The sequence below is a fragment of the Chinchilla lanigera genome, unplaced genomic scaffold (assembly GCF_000276665.1).
Source record: "Chinchilla lanigera isolate Chin_1 unplaced genomic scaffold, ChiLan1.0 scaffold00056, whole genome shotgun sequence".
In the NCBI taxonomy this organism is placed as follows: Eukaryota; Metazoa; Chordata; class Mammalia; order Rodentia; family Chinchillidae; genus Chinchilla; species Chinchilla lanigera.
The window spans coordinates 14,052,907-14,072,727 of NW_004955457.1; the positions used below are offsets into that span (position 1 = coordinate 14,052,907).

The following is a 19,821-nucleotide window of genomic DNA, read 5'->3' on the forward strand; positions in this document are numbered from 1 at the left end:
ATCTTCTAATTAACTTAAAGGCATTCTTACATATCACCTTTTATTTTTAACACCAGGACTTAAAGAATTATCTTTGTGTCATAAAAATAAAGGTGTCACTAAAATGTTTCTCAACTGGAAGAATCATTATTTTTAAATCTGTGCTGAATTTCAGAGATCATTTCCTTTTGGTCTGAATCAAATTCCAGGAATCTGGGCGTTTTATTATATTCCTTTCCAAATTCTTCTTTCCTCCCTCTCCCAGTGTCTAAAGCTTAAATGAAGAGAAAAAGTGACAACGTCTTCTTTCACAACTCTACCCCAGAGACTGCTTCATGTTGATATTTTGGTTCCTTTTCTGTTCCTTTCCTTATTCAAAGTTCAGCACTTGGCCCTTCGGGGTATTTAAAATGAATGTTCTAATTTTAGAGCACTCATGAATTTTTCTGCTTAGTATCTAATTCACATTTGCAAAAGATGAACCTTTTTTTTTCTTTTCAAAAATATCTATCTCACGTTACTTCTCCCCAACTTCATGTATTACTTTAGCTTGCTTTCTGTTGCTATTTCATTAGACAGCTGTTCGTTTAAAACAAGATAGCCACAATTAACTTCAGCCTCATTTCAAAAATAACTCCATCCTCATTAGTAGGTGGAGTACCACAACACAGACATGCTACCAAGACAACTGTTTCACCGTTCTATTTGAAAAGGCAACACAGTGACAACTTCAAAGGCTGTTTCACAACTGGAGGGTTGAATTCGGTGCCTCACATAAGCTAGGCAAGCACTCTACCCAGGAGATACATTCCTGGCCCTAAAGAAAGAATGTTGCTGTAAAGTTCAGGCTGGCCTTGAACTCACTGTGTACCCCAGGTTGGCCTTAGACTTGCTACGATCTTCCTGCCTCTCCCTCCTGAGTGCTGGGATTACAGGTGTACACCACCACTCCTGGCTATTTTACAGCCATTTTTTAAAGTATTGGAATATAAATGTATTTAATTTTACCAATCTCTAGTTAAATGTTATGTGATGGATAGAACTGGCTTTGAATGCATTGCTATGCAATGTCAAAATACAAAAATGCTCAAAATAGAATAATGTGTCACTACAGTAAGTTGATTAATGAAGCTTCATCTCCATTTTGGAAGTGTTTGTTAGTTAACAAAGAAACCTAGCATTACTTAAAATGTTTTCTGGTTTTTTTTTTTAAGGACCAGTGAAAACAATTTGCCATTTATAATACTAGAAAAAGAGGAGACAGCCTAAATAACAGCTCTGTTGCCCCTTCTCCTGGATTTGGGGTTATTATCAGTCATTTTTAATCATAGCTGTTTTCCAGGGGGGCTTGTTCTTCTTTGTTTGCTTTTGGTGCTAGGGATCTAGCCTGGGTCTTGCACATGCTAAGCGTGTGCTCTACCCCTGAGCTATGGAGTTGCGTCTTTCCAGTTTCAACTTCAAGTAGAGCATTCATACAACAACCGTGACGAGCTGTCTCAAGTGATTCGTACATTAGGTCAGCATCAAACTGCGAGGCCTTCCTTTTCTTATTTAAGTAAGCTCCACATGAAACCTTTGCTGGAAGTAAGCAACTTCCTTGTCATCTGTGACTCTGGAACATCAGGGTGAACAGCCTGTACAATGTTCCTCTGAGAACCACATTACCTAATGTGCGCGCTAGCGTCTCTAAATCAAGCCCTGACCCTAACCCTAGTCTCTTTAAACCAATGGGTCAGGAAGCCACTGATGGTGAACGTTGCTGTTAGTCATTTCATGTTAGATGACATCCATCAGACACCAAGCAACCCAGGACTGAATGTGGCATCACGAGCTCAGCTAGGACCGTGGGCTACAGCAAAAGGAGGATTGGCCCCTAGTCCAAAGGACTACAGAGAGCTATGAGGACAACTCAGACACAGCCCAGCACAGAGCTGCTTCAAAACTGCTTTTCTCCTCTAAATTCCCCAAGGAAAGAACCAGTTTCCCCCTCTAAACCTCCAGGTAAAGGAAGCAAGTTTCTAGAGATGGACACCTCAGTGACTCCCACGATCAAGTAGAGCAGTGCTACAATTTATCACCTCTCATCCCCATATTAATTTTACATTTTAATTGACACAGCCTGCAGAATCCTACTTGTTCATTTTTAATCTCAGGAAACAGGTCCAAAGATGCCAGTGAGTTTTCGGGGCCACAGTGCTAAGTAGCCCTGGCGCTGGTGCCTGTGACAGTCTCTTGCTTTGCAATCAGAGTTCCATCCCCTCTGCTTTTTCAGACATGGCCCTCAAGAGCAGTTATCAAGGACAGATGAGCCAGAGCTGCGCTGCTGTAGATTCTAAGCACTACAACACAGAGCAGCCTGCTATTTGACATTTGGCAATGAACAAGCAATACATTTTTCTTTGCTGCCATGGTAACAAACATTTAACAGAGGAGCGAATACAGGAAGTTGCAAGAGCATAGAATTACAGTTTAAATTCTGTGAAAATTTTATAAAAACTAGAGAGCTACTATCTCACAAACGTTAAAGTGCTTTTCTCTTGACTTTGCATCATATTATATAAGAGTTTTATAGCTGTAAAACAAACTCAAGAAACCTGGTGCCAAATGTGTTCTCTTAAGAAAAATAATACACAGAATTGTTTATTTGGATTAATCACCATTAAAAACACCCCGATAACATGATATGTTTAAGGAACTATGATACCCTGAATATTTATGAAGCACAAATCCCTCAGCTATACAGCTCAAAGGTTTTTGTGTGTGTTTTGTTTTATGTTGGTTTGAGTGTTTTTGAAACAGGGTCTCACTATGTAGTTCAGGATGGCCTTAAACTCAAGATGATCCTCCTGCCTCAGCTTCTTGAGTGCTGGAATTATAGGTGTACACTACCATGCCTAGATTTTAGTCAGGTTTTATGTGATCACAGATTTTTTTTTTTGTTTGTATTTGGTCCTTTTGAGACAAGGTCTCGCTATGCAGTTCAGGCTGGCCTTGAGCTCACTTTGGAGCCCAGGCTGGTCTCAAACTCACAAAAATCCTTCTGCCTCAGCCTCCCAAGTGCTGGGATTACACACATGTGCCACCATGCCTGGCTTCACAGATGTTTCTATTTGTGTTAACTGTTCTAAATTTACATAAAACACAAGTGATATTTCAAAATAAGTTAAAAGCAAAAAAAGCTCACTCATTGACAATCATTAATATTGATTGAAATGCAACCTTTCCAAGTAAAGAATTAGTTCATTTTATGAAAGCTAGTAGCTGATGATTAATGTATAAATTTTAATATATATTTAATTACTTTCAGTGCACCTAAGTCCTAAGAGTGTGAGATGCATAGAGCTTTTAGTAGCCTTTTATTTTTGATAAGACAAATGAGATGAGTTCTGCAATAATACAAGTGGAAAATTCATAAGCCCACATTTTGTAGCTACTACTCTAATAGAGAATATTCATTTGTTTGCTGTAATTGTACTGTTTTGCCAGTGTTGGGAAATGTAGCATAACATGGACAAACTGATGTCCTAGGTGGGTGATACACAGTGACCTTCACAAGTGTTACACCTGCCATTGGTGAAGACGGGACATCTTAATGAAAGACTGTTTATTTTGTCTGAGCCAAACAAATCACTTTGATTACTGAACTTCTTAGTTTCCCTATAGCTTTCCTCTTGCAACTACCAACAAAAGGTATTATATTTTAGAACAGAAAAATACAATGATAGAATTTCAGTTTTCCTAGAAAAGATCTTTATAAATTATTCAGTCCAAGGACATTATTTTAAGTGGTAGAGAGAGCAAAATTGTCCCTGTCTCTTGTTAGTGGCAAAACTAGGCCTTTTTTCTCTAAGGCCAGATTGCTTTTGATTTTTTTTCTCTTTTAGTATTTTTATTTGCATTATGACATGTGTGCGGTACATTAACTACTACATTCACAGTGGGGAGTTGGCAATGCGCGTAATGCCTTTGATTTACACGGCATATAAAACTCAGTGAACTTTTTGTAGGGGCAAAGTCATCTGCGTTGCTCATGTGCAGACTGTGTGTTGGCCACAGCTACCAAGATGGTACCCACTGGGGACGGGCTCTTGCAGTGTTTGAGTGGGAAATGTGAATAAGTAGGTCTCGCCTTCCTCAGGCCACGCAAAATGTGTTCCCTGCTGAAATGCATTTAATTAAGAAATAGAAAGTGTTTCCGAAATATTGTACAAACGTGCTGAGGAGGTGACTGTGACGCCGAGGCAGCAAGACCCATTGTATATTTTCTAAGATCTGTGCTCTTCAGGCTGGGGATTTAGCTCAGCGGCAAAAGTGCCTGCCTGGCAAGTGCAAGGTCATGAGTTCAGTTTCCGGTACCGGAGAAAAACAAAAAAAATAAAAATAAAAAAAATAAAATTCTGAACCAGGTACAGCAATCTTTAAGGATTTTTACAATATTCTTTTATTTTCAACTGTAAAAAATATAATCTGAACCTTAGTATTTTAAATTCTCTTGGCCTTCCAGAGGGTCTATTATAAATAATGTATCAATTATAAATAGTGTGCAGATTGACACAGGAACACTCTGCCTTTGTTTATTGTCATATTCCCAAAGTAGACTTGTTGCAATTCCTATTTATACCTCACTGTAAATACCCACACTCGAGGACCAAAGAAGTCCTCTTTCACCCAGCACCTGCTTTCTGCTTAATATTCCTTCAGACTCTGTGCATAAAATAGTTACATTTTATATTTAAAGCCTAATTTTAAAATAAAACTTTGAGCAGGGAATGGTGGCACCTAGCACTCGGGAGGCTGAGGCAGGAAGATCACCTTGAGTTCAAGGCCAGCCCAAACTGCACAGCAGAACCTTCTTTCAAAAAGACAAAAAAAAAAAAAAAAATGCCTAACTAAAGTTTTTAAGAATGAATTATTTAATGGTATCTTCTGCTTCATTTTACTGTAACAAGTCTTTGGTACCACCCATAAATTCCTCTAACATAAAAGAGGCCATTGCCAATTTTCAGTGTAGAGATAAGGCTGAGGGACAATATAAATGTGTTTTGTTTTTTGTTTTTGTTTTGGTACCGGGAATCAAACTCAGGGCCTCATGCTTACCAGGCAGGCCCTGTGCCACTGAGCTATCTTCCCAGCCCGACACTCTAAACGTACATAACCAATATGCCAAGAAATTTCTTCTAACTTAAGAGTTTTACTTTAGTCAGTCTTAAATGGGTATCTGCATATAGAAAATGATAAATAAACACTTGCTAAATAAAAAGTGGAAGAAAATAGAAACAATAGAAAATAAAAATAAACAGGGGTCGATTAAAACAAGCAGATTTCTACCGCTGACTGGTCATATACAAATTCAAATCATTATGCAGAAATAACAATATGTAGATTCTAATCCTGATTTCCAGATATATCTACACAAACAGCAACCAAATAAACAAATAGATGGGAATACAAAAAACAGTCATGAAAATAACTTCAACAAATCTTCTAAAACAGATAACAAATATAGGAAAATTAAAATTTATGAAAAATAATTTATGATCCAAAACCATTGTTCTGGTTAAATGCCAAAAACAGCCAAAATATTTAAGGAAAAAAATTCAAAACCCTTAAGAAGAGGGCACATAATGTCATTAGTGTTTCTGTAGTGCCCTTTAAGTTTATTTATTAGACTTTGATGTCATTTTCGGGTTAAGAGGTTCTGAGAGTGTTAGGAAAATAGTATCAATCGACTTATACCCTGCAAAGTCCTTTGGAAGCAATGACAACAAAATTCCACTTGTTGCATTTTACAAATTATCTTCCCTTATATATGTCCCTGTGTAGTATAATGACATAGGCATTATTGCTAAAACAAGTGTGGCTTAAATGTTAAATTTACTTCTATACTTGATCTATCAGTTCCTTATACGTTTCAAAAATCATTATTAAGGACGCTTCCTTCAAGAATAGACAGGGGTGAGGGCTGAGATGTAACACAGTGGTACAGCCTATGCTTAGCATGAGCAAGGTCATAGGTTCAATCCCCAGCTCTTCACATGCATGCACACATGAGTGTGCACGTGTGCACAGACGCACATGCAAGCACACACACCCAGAGGAAAGAAAGTGTCCCCACCTTATTTCTGAGCTGTGCTCCTACCTCATGCAGTGCTCAAGGACACCCAATTGTACCCAGCATCATTAAACAGCAAGCTTTTATCAAATTGATTCCAGCAACTGATGAAAGAAAGCTACAACAAAACGATAAATCTTCCGAGGTGGACGTGAAAGTGCAATCATAAGCATTAAAAGCACTTAGCTGCACGGTCTGAATAATACTCGATGAGCTCAGAATAAAGTCACAAACAGACCAGATTTCACTCATGAGGTAAGACGCCCTCATCTTCCCACAAGTCGCTACCAAGTCATTAAGCATCTCCCACTTTATAATTGTGGTGGAGTCGCGATTAAACCAGGCCAGGATTTCTGAATCTGTTTCTCTCTATCTTCAGGCAGGAAAAGTAATATTCACTCAGAAAGTAAGTGCAGCAGCCATGGTGAAGGTGACAGGAGAAATGACCCCTGCCGTGTCCCAGCTACCTCCCCATAGCTACAATTCAGAGGGATACTGGGTAGGACAAATCTGGGCAGGGGACTTGGTTATCTATTTTTTCCCTCCTTAGATGAAAATCTGATGATGCCATTTCTTGCTTATGCTCTTTCAGGTCCTCCACAAAATCTGAATTATTCACACAGGGCTGGCAAAAGCATAGAACTAGCTTCACAGACCTCCCTGAGGTCTGTGAATGGTAATAACCCTGAGGAACCCAATCCCTCAGGACGCACCGCTGCAGAGCTGGGCTGAGCTCGCCCCACTCAAGACTGCTCCAACAGGCTGGAAATGAACATATTCACCTTTCGAATAGGTGACTGGTTAGAAGAATGCTCTCCCTGGAAGTGCAGAGAAAGGCCTTAGAGGTAAAGGAAAATCAGAAGGGAAATATAGTCAAGCTGACAGTGCCAGTCCAAGCAGGGGCGGGTGATGCACAGGCCCTAGGCCTCCAGGATGCTGTTAGCGTATAGATCCAGAATGTCCCCGAAAGGCCTCTGGTGTTCAAAGGTTGGTGATGGCATCACAGGGGCACTGTATTCAGCAGCAGCAGAGCTGAATACGCTGGTGTGAGGTGGGGCCTGGTGAAAAGAGACAGTCACTGGGGTCATGACCCGGAAGCATTTATCTCACTCTCTCATTCCAATCCCCAGTACAGGGCAGGGGTGAGGGGGCATAGTTGACGCTACTGCCTATATGGTTTCCTTCTCACAGACCTTCAATGGGCAGTACACAGAGTAAGGTTTTCTTGCGAATTGTTTCTTAACTTTCCATCACCAAAAGAGGGGCCAGGCATGGTGGTACACACCTGTGATCCCAGCACGCAGGAGGCTGAGGCAGGAGGATCGTTGCAAGTTTGAGACCAGTTTGGGCTACAAACTGAGCTCAAGCCTAGCTTGAACTGTATAGTGAGGCCCTGTCTCAAAAAGACAAAAAAAATCCCCCCAAAAACAAAAAACAAAAAACAAAAAACAAAAGGCAGATAGTCATCATTTATACCCATAAACTATTCAGTTGTATGTTTGCCCATTTCCTTTTCTGAACCATTTTAGAAAACAAAAGTGCTACAGAGTCCTATAACCAGCTCACTAATCAAGAATTACAATATTCAGAATGCCCAAGTTAAAAAGTACTATTTGAGCTCTAAAGCAAATATAGATACTTGTAGTCTAACAACTTTTTATCTTACTGAAACCGACATATCCGTGTTTTTCACTGTAGAATTTCAGACAATCTACACTAAAAAATTATACAACAGAGAAAAAGGTTGCATATTTTTAGTGTTCCAGGTACAAAATTCCGTGCTAACAGGCAAGGTTTTACTGTGTAGACCTACACTGAACAGTGGCACTAAGCAGACTCCTGTGCCCCGGAACAAAACTGGGAAGTCTCATCATGAAAGCACGCACAATGTCAAAGCCCTACTCAAACAGAAATAATTCACACTGTCTCACTAGTAGTTTTTAAAGCTCCAAATATTATTCGAAATACACTTCATGCTGGGCATGATGGCACACACCTGTCATCCCAGCACTCGGGAGGCTGAGGCAGTAGGATCATTGTGAGTTTGAGACCAGCCTGGGCTGCAAAGTGAGTTCAAGGCAAGTCTGAACTGCATAGTGAGACCCTGTCTCAAAAAGACGAAAACAAAACAAAACAAACAAACAAAAAATACACTTCATTCTGTAATTTTCTTAGAAACGTATCACATATAAAGAAAATCAGCTTGAGCCTGATTTTCCTGTTGGGTCTCATGCTCTTGATGGAGATTTCTTTAGATCAAGTGGACTTTTCAATTTACCATTATCTGGTTATCCCAGTGTGCTTGCTGTACTCCTGTCCTGAGCTTCAAGGCACTGAGGATTCTGAAGTTAGAAAAACAGACAAAGTCCTTGCTCTAAAAAAAACCCAGGGAAGTAGAAAGAACGGTAATAACCAGCAGAGAAATAAAAATCTAATTTCTTATAATTCAGTTCAATTCTGTAGAAGTTATAGTTATGATTTAGAGAAAAGCAGAAAATACACACCCTAAATTTAGCCACAGACTTGAGTGTAGATGTATTTTCTAGTAATTATTGAGAAGAGAGCAGCAGACCAGGGGCCTGTGCCCCGGAGCAGTCGTCACTTGCCCTTAATGTTCGACTGTTCTCCACTGAGCTCTCCAAAAATAGCTTCGCATCTTCAGGTTCCCATGCCCCTCTGTGGGTGCCCAAAGGATCCCCGCCCAAGGCAAGAAACAGCATGTTCTCACCTTTGAGGATCACATCACTGAGACCCACAGACCTGAATCTCAAGTAGCAGAGCTAGGACTGACCCTGCCAGCTCTGAATCTTAGGAAATAGCAGGTGCTGCTTCTTCCCCACATGAAGACTGTGGAGGGACCTTTTCCACAGAACGCAGACAGTAAAGGAAGCGGGTGAGGGTACTGTAGTCAGACTGTCGTTCATTGCAGACACCCTACAGAACCACACCAAATCTCACCCTACATCAATGTTTTACATGACGGAGTATGGTAAAGGTAACCCAAGCGGGTATATCATTACAGCATCACTGTTACATAAATAATTAGCTGTATATTTAGGTACACGACTTATAGTTTGACATGATTAAAAATAGGAGTTTTAGTGTCAGAAGACATGGATTGGAAGCCTTGCTAGACCACCATCTGTGGGACCCCAACAAGTTGAAGAACCATGTGAAGCTTAGTTTCATATCTGCAAAATGGTGATAATAACTATCTAACACACACACACACACACACACACACACACACACACACAAATTAATTCAGTGTGGTGGGCCTGAGGTCCTTCTGTGGATGAATGCTCATTATGACTGCTACAAAGTATTCCCAGTGAGAAGACAGGACAAATACCTGGTTGAATTGCACTACTATAAGAAAACACAAATATAGAAAAATATCTCAAAGTTGTCGTTCTATCTAAACTATGAATTGACCAGATTTATAACACTTCAATCTCTTTTCCAACTTGGTGCCTAACATTACAACTTCTCTATCGCTTCCAGGTGGGGCCTCCTGGCTACTGAACAGAGTAGATCCACACTACACAACGTCATGATATGTGTCAAAGACTTACAGATGAGGCAGGTAGGGGAGATCAAGAGATCTTTAAAAGATTCAGAGAGAGAATTGAACTCATGTACAACTAAATGGGAAATTTTAAGAACACACTTTTTTCAAAATGTATTATTCAAAAATTGATCCTGATCAAAAATACACTATTGGGGCTGGGGATTTAGCTCAGCAGCACAGCGCCTGCCTGGCAAGCGGGAGGTTGTGAGTTCGATTCCCGGTATCAGAAAAAAATAAAAAAACAAAACAAAACAAAAATACACTATTAAGAAAATTTAGGATACATATGAGAAAGGGACAAAGTAAAATCTATTTTCTAATGTTTAAATATACTATGTGAAAAAATATATACTATGCAAAAAGGACTAATATGTGCTCAGAAAAGTGTTCATATAATACATTGACAAGTCTCACACTCTCATTCTTTCCCTCTTTTTCTTCCTTTCTTTCTGTTTCTTTTATTCTCAAAATGATAGATATTTTATTTATTGTTAAAAGCTTTCATTAATGATATATTAAATAAATCTCTTATCTTCTTAGTGTCCTAATTCCCTTACTTAGAAAGTAAAAATGATAGTATTCTTTACCCTACTCCACAGGAAAAGAACTACATAAGAACTATCGAGAACTTGATAAACTTCATTTTCAGAATAAACTTCATTTTCAGAGTACAGAAATATACTGAAGTGCCAATCACTGGCCTTACATAAGCATTTAATATTCAAGCAATACTTAATATAGTACTATTCTAATATGAAATAATTTGGATAGCTGGAATGGGATTGATTCTATCGAGAAAAGATATGAACGTTGTCAAGTACTCACAACACCCAAGCTAATACTTGTTCCTGTACTGTTATACTGGTATCCTAAACATAGGCAAAATATTTTATTCCAATTAACCTACCACACCAGAAAATTATAGGTTTTGAGGGAAGCTTAGAGACTTTGCTGGATTTTCAGGATGGCGTTTTTTCTTTTTCTTTTTTCTACAATATCATTTTCCCTAGATGTGGTCCTTTCTAGAATCTGCAAATTACTGAATTTGCAAACACATATTTTAACTTCCTTTTACTTGTAGTCATATGGCTGACTTGTTCTTGATAACATTAAAATAAACCAGACTGCTCACAAACTGAGTCTGCTAGAAACCACAGTATGAGCTATCCACCATAAGGCTTTCTAAAGTGTGTGATATTTTCCCTGTTACTTTTATTTTATTTTTGTGGTGCTAGAGATTGAACCTAGGACTTTCTGAATGCTAAGCCTACACCCTACCTACTCCTGAGTTATTACCCTGGTCTTCAAGGGTACTTTTCTGGAAATACACCTTTTGTCTTTGGGATTTTACATTTTAAAAATAAGTACCTTTTTCATAAGAGAAAATGGGAGGGATAGAAAAAAATCACAATATATACCTTCTTCCAAAAACTGGCAATGAGATAGCTTTTCTTATATTTAGTATTATACCTGTAGAATTTTGCTTGAAAACTATGAAGTGAAAATTAATGCTTTATAAAGCACTATATTTTTACCAGAATAGTGATATTTTGTTCATTTGCTCATAGAAAGTAAGTATGTTTGGGATCAATAGGCCCCAGTAGCAGGTTTCTTTTGTTTTTGTTTTTGTTTTTTTTTTTTTCAAATTTATGTCATTTAACAATATTTATCAAAAAGGGGGACATTTTTGGAACCATAGTATTGTGTGCATACAGTCCCTAAGGAGCCACGCCCACATTTCCTGGTCAAGAAGACAGCTATGAGGACAAGAGTCAACTAAATAGGTATTGTTAGGGGCTGAGGACTTAGCTCAGCGGCAAAGTGCCTGCCTGGCAAGCGCAAGGTCGTGAGTTCGGTTCCCGGTACCAGAGAAAAACCAAAAAAAAAAAAAAAAAAAATAGGTATTGTTTTAGTTAACTGACTCCAGAAACAAATTATTTTTCTAGATAACTAAAATAATTCTTTGAATATTCGACTTACATATCAATTTTTTCTTTTTTATCTGAATGACTTGACAAAACAAATTATACAGAGCACCTCTAGCTTCTCTCCAGTGTCACTGAAAATAAGGAAAAATATAGTGTTAGATTTTGTTTTAAAACATGTTGATAATTTATGTGTTTTTTACCACACTGAAAAAAATATTAAATTTCTGCTCAAGAGTCACATGATAGTGGCCCAGGGATATAGCTCAGTAGTACAAGTGCCTGCCTGGCAAGAGCAAGGTCCGGAGTTCGATTCCCAGCACCAAAAAAGAAAAAAAAAGAGTCACATGATAAAGATACATGATAAAACCAGTGGTGCTTCTGGGTGGATGCTGAAACCCAGCCTCTATGGGTAGAATATTTTGTAAACTGCTTCATCTGAGACAGACTTACAGCTGGAAGGAGATGGTTCTCTTCTGGGTCATGGACAAAATACCAAATGTGTGTATGAATCTTGACAGCAAGTACAAGATCCTTACCCTGTTAACAGGATTCATCAGTCACTTAGCTGAGCTGGTCTCAGATATACCCAAGGTTAGCCAAGAACACACTTCCAACAATGATGCAAAAATCTATTGAGGGGCCAGGGATATAGTTCAGTGGCACAAGCGCCTGCCTGGCAAGTACAAGGTCCCGAGTTCGATTCCCAATACCCCCCCAGAAAAAAAATCTATTGAGAAAAAGGCATGGATTTAGAACTACACAAAATTTAGTCTGTCTATGAACCTGGAGTAGTTTAACCCATTCATCTCTACATTTTTAATTTATAGACCATCTAATAGTCTTGTGGTGGATTATTAATGGTCAACTTGACTGTGGAACCATAGCTGAACTGGGTTAGCATGGTTCTGGGCATGGAAAGCCCACCTGAGGATTATTGCCAGAATGGCATAAAAGAACAGAAGGAGAAGATTGCAGGCTGCTGATTTTCCTGAAGAAGCGATTTTTTCCTCAAAGGAGTTTTGGCCACTGTCTTCCTTCGGGAGATCTTCAAATCTCCTCTTCATCTTGGACATCATCTCCTGGCTCCAGTGCACATACCTCAGCCTTCTGGCTCAGACCCTTCAGCCTTTTGGGACAGACACTTCAGCTCCCCGCACTGGCCCTTGGGTCTTTCCAGCACACATCCTTCAGTCTCCCATCTCGGATCCTTCAGCCTCCTGACAGGGACTTGCACGGGACATTACCATGGGCTCCAAGCCCTCGACTGGATCCTTTGGGTCTCCAGCATGCAGACAGACATCTGCTCTCTTCCACACCTGATTTAGGAAACACTGACTAATATAAATCCATTCATTTAAGTCTGTTCATTTTAAATGAGAAAACCCACTACCACTCCTTACCTTTGCCCACATATTTAATATCTGTGGAAACTCTTAAAAATATAAAAAATATAAAATTTTATGTATTATAAAAAATATGAAATTTTAAATTTTTATTGCATTGGTGCTTCTAAAGCATTTTATGCTTGCTAGGATTTTGTCGTTTCTTATCCTCTCTTTTTATCACTTGACAATCAAGTTTTTTCAATTATTCACCCAGTTGGCAGCCTACAATTTTGCTAGTTTGTCTCCTGCAGATTTCACTAAGCAGAAAATAATGGAAGTAAAAGTACAGCATCACTGGAGCTCATCCTGTTAAGCAAAATAAGCCAGACTCAGAGAGACAAGTACATAATTGCTGTGTGTCTTTCCCTAATAGGTGGAATCTAACAAAGATAACATGAACATACATAGAGCAGAGACCATTATTAGACAAAAGGAAGGGAATGAGGAGGAGAGGACAGAGTACAAAGGAGGGTAAGAGAAAGGATGGACAAAAGTTAAGAATTATATTATCCAAAGATCATGACACTGAGGCCGGGGATTTAGCTCAGTGGCACAGTGCCTGCCTGGCAAGCGCAAGGTCGTGAGTTCGATTCCTGGTACCCGAGAAAAACAAAAAAACAAACAAACAAACAAAAAAACCAATTGAGGTGAAAAACTGCCTACCGTACTATTATGTGAAACAGACACCTAGAAAGCATTATATATGGCAGTGCCAATTCCTTATTTTCAAAAGTGCATTGATGCATAGAAACTGCTATAATCTAGCAGTGAGATGCTAAACACATTTTTATGAGGATGTATTTTTTAATTGTGCTATTATAAACTGTTTCTAAGCAGATCAATTTAACAACTGTAAATATATGAGGTGATGGATATATTAGCTTGATTGCAGTAATCATTTCACATGCATTTGTATCTCAAAACATGATGGTGTATACTTCCAATACATAAGATTTTGTCAACTGTACTCAACTAAAAAAAAAGCAGAAGTAAATATAAAATGCAAACCAAATGTAAGCCAAAGAGCAGCAAAGTTGAAATCACTCTTCAGGGTTGTAGAAAACAATACAAGCTGGACATATTTGTCAAAGAGCTTCTAACCAGAATACAGGCTGGGCATCTCTGATACAAAAATGTAAAATCTGAAATGTTCCAAAATCAGAAAGTTTTTGAATGATGATTTGATGATATAGATGGAAAATTCCACATCATGAAATTGTTCCATGAACAAACTTATTAAAAATACTGTATAAAATTACCTTCAGAATGTGTGTATAAGGGATCTGTGAAACATAAGTAAATGGAGCTAGAGCTTTTCCAGTGGGAAGCAGACCAAGAGATGGAGGGAGGGGAAGAGGACGTAACAAGAACTAAGATGTGTTATATACAACTCTCCACAACGACTGCAGTCAGTATGTAGTGCAAACATGCACCAGCAAAAAAAAAAATTTGACATGAATACAGCTACTTGTTCACAACAAAAAAAATGAATGTTGTATTTAGACTTGGGTCCCACCCTAAAGATAGATAGATGTTCAAAAACCCAAAAGAATTCAAAATGTGAAAGCACTCCTACTCTCAAGCATTTCCCACACACATTTTATATATTCTAGGAAACATAAGGATAAGAATTTGTGCATACCTGACACTATGAAAATTAAAATTAGCCATGTTCCTGAAGATATAAACAATCTAGAATTTTAATGTAGTTTTATAGTACGTAGTGAAACCAGTCCAGAACTCTGCAACGTGTTGAGAAAAAAGAAATCTAAATTGCTAATTTTTTTCTACTCACTAACAATGACTAATGATGTACTTTGTACTCTATAATATATATAATCTTTTGTACAATGTGGGTGTTTTTTGACTCCCTAATTTCAGTCCTTTTGAAGTAACATTTACAAACAGAAGGGCTGTATGATAGGGCTGCTCACCAACAACCCCAGCCCTGAAGATCTGAGAAATAAACCAGATCTAAAGGGGAAGGGCTTGGTCCAATTTTCTCAATGGAACTGCTATATTTTCTATTTGCCTGTGTTCTTATTTTTTTTAAGTTAATGTCTTTCTCATCCATAATTACAAATTATTTTCATAATATTGGTGTAAACTGAACAGATCAATTTATTCATCACTGATCTCACAGGTAGTCAGTAGCAAAGTCAGGACTATTCTTTCCATAATATCATTCCCTTAAAAAGATGAGAGAGACTGATTGATTATAATACATGCTCATTAAAAATACAAGATTTACAGAATCCTGTTTGCCAAAACAAGCTGCAATTTACAGTCCAGTACCCTTCCAATATTTTCTGTTGATATATACAGATATTCATAACACGAATACACAAGTGTATTCTACTCATTTCTTTCTTTTCTTTTTTTTTTTTTTTTTTTGAGGCAGGGCCTCACTACGTAGTTCAGGCTGATCTTGAGCTCACTATGTAGTCTACCTGACCTCAAATCCCACCAGTCCTCCTGCCTCAGCCTCCTGAGTGTGCCAGCATGCCCGTCCCTTTCTTCTTTTTTAATCAGCCGTATGTTGACCTCAGGACATACCAGTGTGTTCATTCTGTCCAACAGCTCTCTTTCCCTGGTCCACTCTTAAAAAGTAAATATTCTTCTACTTTAAGCCCATTGGTTTTTGTGGTATCCTAAATGTAAAAAAAAAGATTTTTCTGTATATTTCAAGTAAGTAAATTCTCTCTCCTGTTTTGTATTTTAAAATGTAAAATACCTAAAATATGTGTACTTAAAATACACTGGTTAAACTGCTTGCAGTGGCTACAATGATTCTGTCTGAAAGACCCTAACAACACCCCACACATATATTCATGTCAATATACAAGACACATATGATATATTAGTATTCGTGTGGATAACACAGTTTTGCATATGCCATTGTTTTCCAGAAAATATTTCCAGAGATAAGCTCATCTTTACTCCTGCATAGCTTTTCTTTCTGTAATCTGACCTGTAAACTGGGTTTCTTTCACTTTAATACACACTTTAAAAACCGATTGCACTGATTAATAATATATGTCAATAAGTCACAAGAAAAACAAAAGGTACGGAAACCAAAGTTGCATATTTAAAAAGCAAAGGGCAAATAACAAAACCCTTCGAATTATAAACCATTTGGTCCGCATGTCTGCCAATTATGATAAATTATTTCGGGAACACAAACGGGTCAGGAAAACTTTTGAAAGGAAGGCTAAATATAGGTTTTCCTTTTAACATTTTTCACACGTTGCCGCTACAACCTCTCAGCGGCTAATTGTCTTCCAAACACCACTTTCCTTCTGGGGTAGAGAAGACAAAAGATAACGAGCTCCTCTGGAAGCCTGTGTGCTCCCCGCTGCACGGAGCACGAAGCACAAATCTGCACACTTGCACATTTCAGGGCGCGGATCTGGGCCAAAGCAACACCCGCAAGTTCCTTCTCACCGTCTTCGGAGCTCACTCTCCCTCTGCTGGCAGCCCAAACCTCTTCAGGACCCGAGGTGGAGCAGTGCGAGGAGGCGCACGTTTGTTCCCCAGGCGCTGCAGCCGGAACTCCTCAGTAGCCCTTCTGGGAAGCTTTCCCTGCAGCACTGAACAAAGCTCTCCTATGTGAGCCTCTTACTGTAAGATCTGCAACTTTACCATCATTCGAGGAGCGCAGCAGCATTTCTAAACTCCATAAGCATTTCACAATGTTTGCTTTGTACCGCTGGTCAACACTAGCTAATAAGAGCAAAAGCTAGAGGCCGCATGCACACTGGCAAGGGCGCGGTGTTTTCCATGTGATCGGCATTTGCAGATTTGGTCACTGATCAGGCGAAGGGCCCCCTCTCTTCATCAGCTTCCCCTCCAGAGGCACTTATGTGGGTAGCTGTGGTTCACAGAGGTTAGGAAAACAATCTTTCCCATTTTCCCAAAAAGAACATGCTTATATTAGCCAGGTTTGGTGATGCACTGCCTGTAATCCCAGCACTTTGGGAGGCTGAGGCAGGAGGATCACAATTCAAGCCATCTGAGCAACCTGCCAACTTAGGGAGACCCTGTCTCAAAACAAAAACAAAAAAAGAGCTAGGACTGTCCTTCAGGGACAAGGTCCTGGGTTCAATCTTCAGTACACACACACACACACACACACACGCACACACGAGCACAGAGCAAGTTTATTCTTTCATTTGTTTGCGAAATCTTCCAACACTGAAGAATCTAGTTGACAACAACAATTAACACACCTCTTACTGTTACACCCCTAGTTAATTAGGTGACCAGTATAGTAATTTACAATAAATAATTACTAGTATTATAGACAGCTAAGCGAGGTAGAAAGTTATAGGCAGCCAGATAGGGCTGGGCCCTTGAAAGTCAGTGCAAGATGAAAACTCATTACACCTGTGGCCGGAGGGGCATGCCATGGAGGCCAGGCCTCAAGGTAAAGAGAATGACCAGGCCTAAGATAAGTGGTAGCACCTGGTCTAAAGACATCTACATAGACATCAGTCACCTCAGTAGGTGACCAAGATCCTTGGAGTCATTCCTTCCTGAAAAGTTCTTTGTCCTTTCCATGCATTACTTTTTTCCCCATTGGCTCAGCAGCTGTACTTGTAATCTTACTGGTTGATCATAGCATTAACCGATGCTGTAACACGCGGTGGTGCTCTATAAAACTTTCCCTGAGAAGAGGGGTCCTCAGCAACCCATTTGGGGCCCCTCCTGCTTCTCAGGAGCTGTATCTCCCCCCCTCAATAATATTTCCTACTCTTACCCTCCTTTGTTCCTTAAAATTCGTTCTTTGATTTTGAGGAACACAAACTCAGCATATCAGACATCTAGCAGATCCAGAGTTATAATATCTCCCTTATGTCATTTGAAGGTCCAATATCATTTCCTCTATTACTAGCACTTCTAGAACGAAATTGTGTGCATTAGACGGAGGAATTGCAAGAGAAACAATTTTGTTTTGAAGGAAGTAGCAATGAGTTCATTAGATCTCTGTCTGCTTTCTCAATGTTAATAATTTCTGCAAAGTGTCTGCTATGCAAAGATGGACCACACAGTGAGGAATGGTTCCAGGTATGGTAGGGAAAAACACATGACAGAATGGACCCATGTCCCCCGAATTCTGTTCTTTCTTCCTCTTTATAAGAAAAAGCAGTGGTACTTTGGTTTACTGGGTTATTTTCTTTTTTCCCATTGAGGCTACAAAAAGAGTTTTAATGCAGATTGCAAATGGCATTAAACCAAAACAGAACAGGAAGTAAAGAGTGTTCTTTTCTCTGGTCCCCAGAACTGTATGCAAAGCAGAGCAATGTAAGGATGACACAGCTGTTAAATTGAGCCTTAGAGAAGCTACAGGGCTCCCAATTGATTTGATAATCAAAAACACCTAAGTGAATCAAGGCAAACAAATGAATTCTATCATTACTCCCATTATATATGTTTTTAGGGAAAAATATTCCAGGAAATAGTCTGTAAGGTTCAACCATCCAATTTGAGCAAATTGCAGTTACTGAAGAATTAAGCATTGCTTCAAGAAATAACTCAAAGATTATATCCGACTTATACACAAGAAATTGACATCACTCTAGTATACACAGCTTTTTATCAGCCCATGCAAACAAAAAATATAGGTATTTTCTTTTTTTTTTGTTGTTTTTTGGTTTTTCTCCGGTACCGGGAACCAAACTCACGACCTTCTGCTTGCCAGGCAGGTGCTTTTGCCGCTGAGCTAAATCCCCAGCCCCCGGTATTTTCAATAGTCATATCGGTGCAGGGTATTCCATTCCCTAATATCTGAAAGGTTCTTTGTTACTTTCTCCCAGTGGTCTTACATATTTAAAGAAGTGTGGGGAAAAACCTTCTACAAACTTACAACTCTAATTTTTTTTAACCTGGCCCACGAGTTCATATTTAACCTTTCAGTCATTCACATTTCCTTTTGCTACCTGCTTCCATTCAGCTAGCACAAGATTTCACATTCCAGTAGACAGAGACCTCGCTGTGTGGATGGGGATGTGCCTGGATAGATGTCAGGGACGGCAGCCAGAACTGAGATCCTGTCTGCAGGAAACAGAGCCTGCATGAAAGGCAAAGCCCACCCCCATCAATGGGCCCACTTCCAAAGTTGAGGACACCACAGGGAGTCCTCAGGCAGCCAGAGACCTTCCCATTTGATCTCAATATTCAAACCTTTTGGCAATCCCCAAGAGGCCCGAGGCCTGCGTAATACTGAGAGGGGCACTGTGGGGGCAATTAGCCAGGCAATTAGCAGGTTCTAAGGGGCAGTACTTCATCAGCCTCTCAGAGTCACTTCCCTCTCTGTGAGTCCTTGGAGGTCCGCAACTCCGGGGTAGCACTCTGGCCTGGACGACTAGCATTTTTCTTCCTGTTTCACGATTTTAATCACTGCCGTCCCAGTCTCAACCACTGCTATCCCCAGCTGGCCAATGGGTCTAAATTCACTTCAAATCAAATGATCTGATCTGAAATGTGACACTTAGCACATTTGCTAGTGATTTCCAGTGTGGACTGGCTAAGTTACTCAGCCTCTACAGGCCTCAGTTTCATCAAATATAAAAGTGAATCATGTCTGTCAAATTGCAGAGGTGATTAAGATAATGCAAGTCAATGAGTAGGTGTTGTGTGGGGCACACATGCCCTGTGATGGCTCATCTTCACAACTTTCTTAGCAAGTGCTTCCTGCCCTAGGTCAGCCATTCCTCACCTTCTGCCTATCCCTGCTCTAGTTTCCAACAGAAAGCTGTTCTTTTCTTGAAAACATTCAGGGGTGTCTCTGTAGGTACCTTCAGCCCTAGGCAAAGTCATATCTTCATGGAAGAGCAAAAGCGAGGT

The 19,821-nt window shown here is 39.4% G+C and overlaps 1 long non-coding RNA gene across 1 annotated transcript in view; it reads right to left on the bottom strand.

Moving 5' to 3' along the window:
* Window positions 1-16,943, bottom strand: part of LOC102015177 — a 42,222-nt gene extending 25,279 nt beyond the window's left edge. The window contains exons 1-2 of the long non-coding RNA XR_001236405.1: window positions 15,532-16,943; window positions 11,643-11,721 (exon numbers count right to left, since the gene is read on the bottom strand). This is a non-coding gene — a long non-coding RNA (uncharacterized LOC102015177). The remainder of the gene's footprint in view (window positions 1-11,642; window positions 11,722-15,531) is intronic.
* Between the last annotated feature and the right edge of the window lie 2,878 nt (window positions 16,944-19,821).